The sequence below is a fragment of the Medicago sativa genome, chromosome 3, assembly GCF_051527215.1.
Source record: "Medicago sativa cultivar Bolivia chromosome 3, Bolivia_mono, whole genome shotgun sequence".
Taxonomy (NCBI): domain Eukaryota; kingdom Viridiplantae; phylum Streptophyta; class Magnoliopsida; order Fabales; family Fabaceae; genus Medicago; species Medicago sativa.
In genome coordinates, this window is record NC_140751.1 from 88,312,018 (window position 1) to 88,321,164 (window position 9,147).

The following is a 9,147-nucleotide window of genomic DNA, read 5'->3' on the forward strand; positions in this document are numbered from 1 at the left end:
ATGGTCTGAACCATTTGCAGGCAAAAACAAATCTCGAATCTTTATTTAATCGTGAAAGAAAAATAATATTTAAATGGTTGGAAAAAATAATATACACTCTCTGGTCAAAAAACAAATCTCGAATCTTTATTTAATCGTGAAAGAAAAATAATATTTAAATGGTTGGAAAAAATAATATACACTCTCTGGTCACTAATATAAGCAAAAATTTACTTTCTAGGTTCATTCAATAAATGATGTATGTAGCCTATAATAAAGACTACATACATCATTAATTGAATGAACCTAGAAATTGGATTTTTGCTTATATTAGTGACCGGAGGGTGTATTTAAATTTGATTTTCTCAATAAAGTTGGTCCATGGTCCAATTAAACAATACCACATGCACTTGCAATTGCTTCCTAGAATGTAGCCACGTACTCCCCTAAAAAGGTAGTCTTTTACCACATGCAGACTTTAAAAAAAAAAAAAGAGTTACTAGTGTTTTACCGTATTTTTTTTGTGGTGGTCATGGTTTGAATCCCGAACCTTATATACATTATGCATTGTCCTTATCAGCTAAGTTAAACTCACAAAGACTAAGAGTGTTTTACCTCCTCTAATATAAATTATTTCCGGGTTTGTCCTCTGTAAAAAAAAAATCGAATCAGTCCTTGTAAAAAAAAAATTGTTTCAAAATACCCATGGAGGTCATCTGACTGTGTATATTAGCTGATGTGGCACACTGAGTCACCTTCTTCTAATGATGTGGGGCGCTGACCGTATAATTAAATTTGTTTTTCATTTTTTATGGATACACGTGACGTTTGTGCCTTTTTAAAAAAATTAAAAATAAATATAAATCCATTTATATTAATTTAGAAATAAAAAATTGAAAATTAAATTGAATTTTTTTTATTTTTTTAATTAAAAAAACAAATGGCAAGTGTACACATAAAAAATGAAAAACAAAATTATACAGTTAGCGTCACATCATCAGTTTAAGGTGATTCAGTGTGCCACATCAGCGAATATGCACAGTCAGATGACCTGGGGGTATTTTGAATTTCTCAGATCAGGTTCCTGGAGGTATGTCATTCGGACGAACTATCCCTTCAGAAACTTGTCAAATTAGGAACTAGTTTACTCTGAGGACCTAAACGTGCCTATCATCTGAACGGCAACAGGTACAATCAATCCCACCGTTCAAAATGACCTTCTTAGACCTAAAAGGATGCAGAAACTTGAATTTCTCATATCGGGTTCCCGGAGGTATGTCATCCGGACGGACTATCCCCTCAGAAACTAGTAAAATTAGGAAGCAGTTTACTCCGGGAACCTAAACGTGCCTATCATCTGAACCGCAACAGGTACAATTAATCCCACCATTCAAAATGACCTTCTTAGACCTAAAAGGATGCAAAAACTTGAATTTCTCAAATCGGGTTCCCGGAGGTGTGTCATTCGGACGAACTATGCCCTCAGAAACTAGTCAACTTAGGAACTAATTTACTCCGGGAACCTAAACGTGCCTATCAGCTGAACGGCAACATGTACAATCAATCCCGCCGTTCAAAATGACCTTCTTAGACCTAAAAGGATGCAGCAACTTGAATTTCTCAGATCGGGTTCCAGGAGGTATGTCATCCGGACGAACTATCCCCTCAGAAACTAGTCAAATTAGGAAGTAGTTTACTCCGGGATCTAAACGTGCCTGTCATTTGAACGACAACGGGTGCAATCAATCCCACCGTTAAAAATGACCTTCTTAGACCTAAAAGGATGCCGAAACTTGAATTTCTCAGATCGGGTTTCCGTAGGTATGTCATTCGGACGAACTATCCCCTCAGAAATTAGTCAACTTAAGAACTAGTTTACTCCGGGAACCTAAATGTACCTATGATTTGAACGGCAACAGGTACAATCAATCTCACCGTTTAAAATGACCTTCTTAGACCTAAAATGATGCAGAAACTTGAATTTCTCAGATCGGGTTCCCCATTCTGAGGGGATAGTTCATCCGGATGACTTGCCTCCGGGAACCCGATCTGAGAAATTCAAGTTTCTGCATCCTTTTAGGTTTGAGAAGGTCATTTTGAACGGTTGGATTGGTTGTACCTGTTGTCATTCATATAATAGGCACGTTTAGGTCAGTGTAGTAAGCTGGTTCTTAATTTGACTAGTTTATGAGGGGATAGTTCGTTCGGATGACTTGCCACCGAGAACCCGATCTGAGAAATTCAAGTTTCTGCATCCTTTTAGGTCTGAGAAGCTCAATTTGAACGGTTGGATCGGTTGTACCTATTGTCGTCCATATGATAGGCACATTTAGGTCCGCGTAGTAAACTGGTTCCTAATTTGACTAGTTTAAAAAGGGATAGTCCGTCCGGATGACTTGCCTCCGGGAACCCGATCTGAGAAATTCAAGTTTCTGCATCCTTTTAGGTTTGAGAAGGTCATTTTGAACGGTTGGATCGGTTGTACTTGTTGCCTCTCATATGAAAGGCACGTTTAGAGCCCATTTGTTATAATTTTTTTTTTAAGAAAAAAATCATCTTGTGACACTCAGAGCCCGTTTGTTACAATATCATTTTTTTAATAATCATTTTTTAAGAGTCTTGCATCAGTTTGTTACAATTTTTTTAAATTTCAAAATAATCTAAAAATATTTCAAATGAAAAGTTGTTAAGAGAAGCTTCTCAAATAATATATTTTTTTAGAGGAGAGAGGAAATATGGATCAAAAGATTGAACCAATTTTGTAACAAAAAGTCGCTTATAATATATTTTTTTTTAGAGGAGTGGGGAAATATGGATCAAAAGATTGAATCAATTTTGTAACAAAAAATGCTAATATATAACTACATCAAAGCAAACTATATATTTTTTTTAAAAGTGATTTTTATTAGGGTAAACTCATGCAAAATAAATTTTGATTTTTCTTAGAATCTCTATAAAAATAATCTTATGGTATAACCACTTTTATTCACTTTGGTAGAATGGTTGCCGTTCAAATTCTAGCCACGTTTAGGTACTCGTAGTAAACTAGTTGCTAAGTTGACTAGTTTCTGAGGCGATAGTTTGTCGGGTTGACTAACTTTCGGGAATCCGATCTGAGAAATTTGAGTTCCTATATCCTTTTAGGTCTACTAAGGTCGTTTTCAACGGCCTGATTGATTTTATTTGAATCTATAACAAATTCTTTCTTAATAGTATCTCATTTGAAGCTCTTTTTGAATTTTTTTTAGATTCTAGTTTTTTTCAAAAACTGTAACAAACGAATGCAATATTCCTAAAAATAATTTTTTATTTTTTTAAAAGTGATTTTTTTTATTAAAAAAACTATAGCAAACGATTATTAGTTTTCACTAAAACGAAATAAAAAAAACTCAATTTCACTAATCCACTTTTTTATGGTGAAATCACTTTCACTCAACTTCATCTTCCCTCTTCAAATAATCAAATTTCATGAATTATTTTCACTCAATTTCATTTTCCCTCTTCTTCCAAAATAACCAAATTTCATTTCCCTCTTTATTTATATGTGAGAAAAGGAGGAGTGTTTGAGCGCAAACTTTTTCAGTTTTCATTTTTCATTTCCCTCTCTCAGATCCCCTTATTTTATTGGGTTAATTAAGTTTTTGGTCCCTATAAATATCTGCAGTTTTGTTTTTATTCCCTATAAAAATAAATCACATTTTTTAATCCCTACAAAATTTTCTGTTAGTGTTTTTAGTCTCTGTTAAATTAAAATTTGTTTAATTATGCTTAAACTTCTAAATTTTTGATAGATTTTTTACAGATATGTTCATAACATCGTAAGACACTCTTTTATAAAATCTTTTACTTTTTTAACATGTAATGAATTAAATATGAATTTTTCTAAAAGCCAAAATTTCAAGATTATATTAATGAAAATTTGGACCTAATAATAAAATTTTGAGTTACTTTTTTTGCGGATGAACTTTGTATAATGTTCTAAATAAGTATGTAAAAAATATGTTAAAAATTTAAAAGTTTAAGCACAATTAAGCAAATTTTAATTTCACAAGGACTAAAAGTATGTGTTGGTCCCTGTTAAATTAAAATTTGTTTTATTATACTTTAACTTTTATATTTTTAAATGATTTTTAACATACATGTTAAGAACATTATAATAATCTCTTTTATAAAAAATTAGAAGTTTTTAACATATAATGAATTAAATATAATTTTTTTAAAACGTAAAAAATTCAAGATAAAACTAACGAAAATTTGGACCTAAAAATAAAATTTTGAGCTAACTTATTGCAGCGGAACGTTTTATAATGTTTTAAACAAGTATGTAAAAAATCATTAAAAAATTTAAAATTTTAAGCATAATTAAACAAATTTTAATTTAACAGGGACTAAAAACACTAGCGGAAAATTTTGCAAAGACTAAAAAGTGTGATTTATTTTTATAGGGACTAAAAACAAAACTGCAGATATTTATAGGGACCAAAAACTTAATTAACCCTATTTTATTTCCCTTTTTCCTTCAAATTTGGCTCAAAACTGTCGCAAAGTACACATTTGCAACAGTTACTGCGACCCTTGCACCCAACTGTCGCAGGTTTTATGCCAAAATATCTTTAAGCGCGTTCTCAATTGGTTTAAATGTGTAATTAGTCCTTGCACTTTCAACAGATTTTGGCATTGGTCCCTGCACTTTTTTTTGTTTGGCATTGGTCCCTGCACTTTGTAAAAATATTGTCATTGGTCCCTGCACTTTTTTTTGTTTGACATTGGTCCCTGCACTTTGTAAAAATATTGGTATTGGTCCCTGCACTTTGTAAAAATTTTGGTATTGATCCCAATCATTTCATGCCACGTGGCACCAATACCAATATTTGTCCAAAGTGCAGGGACCAATACCAATATTTTTACAAAGTGCAGGGACCAATGCCAAACAAAAAAAAGTGCAGGGACCAATGCCTATATTTTTACAAAGTGCAGGGACCAATGCCAAACAAAAAAAAATGCAGGGGCCAATGCCAAAATCTGTTGAAAGTGCAAGGACCAATTACAAATTTAAACCTTCTCAATTTCACTAGAATTCTCTTTTGGCCAAATATTTTGATACTCCCGCTTCTGCAATTTCATTCTCCCTCCCATAGTTTCAAAACCCTAAAATCCAATTTTATTCTTCAATTTCACTTTCCCCCAATCTGACATCTAAATTTCCACCACTCTCACCCACAATCCACTTTCCCCCAAACTGAAATCTACAATCTCACTCTCCCCCACCAAAGCATCCCGTTCCTCTCCCATATTCAAACGTGAATCTCAATCTCCAACCATGGCTCAATCTCACCACCACTAACCCCAGCTCAATCGAAGCTTTCTGCTCCTGACCCTCAATCTCATATCGAAGCTTTCAGTTCCAACACAAGTCATTTGCTCGGTTCAGTTCTAGTTAGTCTGCACCATCTTCCTTCATTATGTGTTGCTACAACTTTTGCAAAGAAAGCAATCAGCAAAGGTTCAAAAGGGGACAAAAAAAATTAAGCTCAAGCACAACCTGGTGAGTAAGCCTCAATGACAAGAATTGAGAATTTGAGTATAAATGTGAAATAAATAATGTGTCTGTACTGAGAAATTCTGCTTTTGTTGTACATTCAGATACATGACAATTGAAATAATGTGCAGACATGTGAATGCTGATATTATTATGCTGCATACATAGTTCATAAATATTTCAAGGGGCTATCGGGGGCTGTTGAGTTTGTACCTTAAAATGAAGAAAAGAAGAATTTGGTGCCCTTTAAAGCAGTTGTGAATGGTGTTTTGCTTCATCAGCTTGTTCAGGCAATTGCTGCAGTCATATTGGTAAGTCATTATACATGCGTTAATCTCTATTCTCCAGTAATAATAGTTGTTCACACTTCACATTTATAGTTAATAGAGTTTATAGTTGAAAATCTTATTCTGTTTTGTAGTTAAGTTAAAAGCACTTTTAGTTATAAGCATTATGTGTTGCTTGATAACTTTTATGTACACTATGTTTTGGGTGTACTCTGTTAAAGCTAAACAGATTTATTAACATACACTTAAGAATTCAATTATAGTCATTTCCCACACTATGTAATAGTTTAATTCATCTGCCTTCAAGTCCCAACAATAAACTTTTACCAAAATTCAGTATAACCCATCTCTATTGCATCTTCATTGCATCATTGCATTGCTAAAGCCATTCACAACAAGATATATTTATTTAAATGACATTTCTATCCATTCGTAATTCATTTTTGTCTTGTTTTGGCATGTCCATATAATTGTGCTCATAAAATAAAGTTATCTGCAAGATTAAAATAAAATTGTTATAAGCTATAACTGCATTTGGAACAATGTCAACTAGAATATTCAAGTGTCACAAAATATTCAAGTGTTTGAACACTACTAACTTGCCTTTTTTTGTATCTCCTATCCTTGGATTTTTGAAAACTTTTTCCATCTTCTGTTTGTGGTAATCTATAATTTTATATTTTTGCAAATTGTGAAGTGAGCTGCTTGCTTTTTATTCAATATTAAATTTAATTAGGTGCTGTTTTGCTATTTCATATACGTGTCTTGTAGAGTATTTTTGCTAAATGTTGGAAAAACCTTTTTAACAAGTTTGAGAAATTGATTACTTTCTATGTCTTCAGGTGACAGCTAGAAATGGCTTGAAGTATTGTATGATCTCCATCTCTACATTAGGGAATGAGTCTGACTGGATTTTAATTTAGAGTAACTCCCCTTCAACATGCTTGCTTTTTGTTACATTGTAATATGAGGTTTTATAAGAAATGGAGAAGTAACTGCATTGTGTATGAGCATAGTGAAAAATATAAATTAGAATTTATGTTAGAATGCAGCAGCTTTGAGTTTTCAGGTACTTTATATGTCATTCCAATTGAATATTAATGGAATGTGCTGCTATTATCACATTCAAGAAAATATGGGGAGTCTTGCTTTCTTACTAGTTGATGAGAAGTAGAAAACTAAGATTATTTTTTTTGTTGAAGGAAGGAGCAAGCTATAATAAGAAAGAAAAAACTTTTATGGGACACTTGTACTTTGTCAAATGTAAATAATTGAGCTGGAGTATTTAATTGAGCTGGAAACGGGCTCTTTTCGCAGACATATGTTTGAGGCTGGGGTATGCCTTGAAAATTTGCGGTGATCTGTTGCAGGTTTGGGCAGGAGGGTATATGGCAGCCTCATGTTTTTGTTTGCTACAGAATCGGTTGCTGCTGGTGTTTTTGCTGTCTGTGTTTTTGTTTTGTCTGTCTTTGCGGTGTTCCTGTGCGTTTGTGTGCTGGGTTCCTGCGAGACAGGTTTTGGGTTTCTGGTATTTCTGAGCCCTTTGTAATTCTGTTTGCTTTTCGCAAGTTTTTTAGTGTGCTTCTTGCACACGCTCGGAGTGAATAATATTAGCCGTTTCTAAAAAAAGAAATGCGATCTTATAACATTTGATATTTTTTTTTTTAAATTGCCTTAATATAATTCAAATAAAACTGGAATGTTAAACTTATTTGAAATATATCTAAAATAATATGATTTCATTTAGTTTTTAATATTGAATTTGTCCCAAATTTGTCTCAAACTAGTATTAACATGTTTCTTTGATTCTATATGAAAAATGTCTAGGAAAAAAAAGGAAGGAAACTTGGCAAATATAGAAAGACCTTTTTGTAACGATCAAAATGGATTGAATTGACTAATTGTATCAAATATAATCAATTTAACTTATGTCGAATATCCTGATTGTCGAAAGTTAACATTAATGATCACTCATAGTTCAATTGGGCTATATTCAATGATCATAAGGAAATGAGAAATTAAGGTAATTAATTAATTACTGTTAGATAAGAAATTAAGGCTATATTCAATGATCATAAGGAAGATGGACAATTTTTTCAAGGGATAATTTATTGGATTAACTTATAACGAAGATTTCGATCGTTGAAATTCCAATTTCTTCTTCGTGGGAATTGCTTAGTTGGACACAATACAAAATAAAAAAGATTTTGTTACACATAAATGATAAAATTTAAAAGAAAAATAATTTAGTCTCAACACTTAGTATCATTTATATTTTAAATTTTAACATTAATAGATTAATTCCCAAATAAATTTTATTTGGAATTCAAAACTCATCAAAGCACGAATTAAATTAGGGATTATTTGAATTAACTAGCTTGGAAACCCGTGCCAAGCACGGGCTAGAATTACGACTATTATTATTTTTTTTATATAAAATTTAATTAAACGGCAAATTCATTATTTTATACACAATATATCAATAAAACGTATCGTTATCGTATTTTTGATCGCATATTATATACAAATATCAACGCGTATATAGTTATTTGGATTTTCTATCGTTAAACATGAATGATTTAACGGATGTAATGTCGAAATATTAGTATTTAATGCCGGAATATTTTACACAGATGACTAAAATTAATCACAGAGACATGAGTCTTGTTTTTTTTGTTGTTGGATGTTCTGCATATAACTGGGGTGTTGGAGCCTCGAGGCTACCACTGCATATACAATTAATTGTCCCTACCCAAGATGCCCTTATATACAGTTTCTTTCAAATTCCATGATTTCTATAACGGATACCCTTATATATACAAAGTTAATATCGTGCATACACTTGATTCATCTTAACATCCAACATGAATTTATAATTATTCAATGGTGTAACAAATAAGTATAACAAACAACGACAAAGACACCAACTATCTATCGCATTTTTTAACTAAGCATATTATAAAATAACCCATCAACAAAAACACAACAAAAAAGGCTTGAAAAAGGGACTACAAAATTGTCCTGTGCATGCACATAGACACAGGCGCTCCAAAGAACAAAAAAAAAAGACGGATATATAGCAAATTGTATAAAAAAATGAAGCTGAAAATATAGTTGATAATATGGTCACTGAAAGAGTACGACTTACATTAGGAAAAATGAGAAAGATCAGATGGATACTGACATTATAAATAAAATTAAACCGAGTATGAGAATATTGGAGTTGCTCTATCAGATAATAGAATAACCGAAGTCTCATTAGATAAACACCTTAATGTATCATGCAGTGTTAATTTCGGAGCCGAAGAGATGGCATTGCACCTATTGAAAATGGTCAATGAT

The 9,147-nt window shown here is 32.3% G+C and overlaps 1 long non-coding RNA gene across 2 annotated transcripts; it reads left to right on the forward strand.

The window, feature by feature from the left end:
* Window positions 1-5,063: 5,063 nt before the first annotated feature.
* Window positions 5,064-7,438, forward strand: LOC146941553 (uncharacterized). Of its 2 annotated transcripts, XR_015032430.1 has the most exons (3): window positions 5,064-5,524; window positions 5,623-5,829; window positions 6,648-7,438. It is a non-coding gene; the product is annotated as an uncharacterized LOC146941553 (long non-coding RNA). The 2 variants fall into 2 exon arrangements; XR_015032429.1 differs by having other exon boundaries at window positions 5,064-5,829.
* Window positions 7,439-9,147: the final 1,709 nt, after the last annotated feature.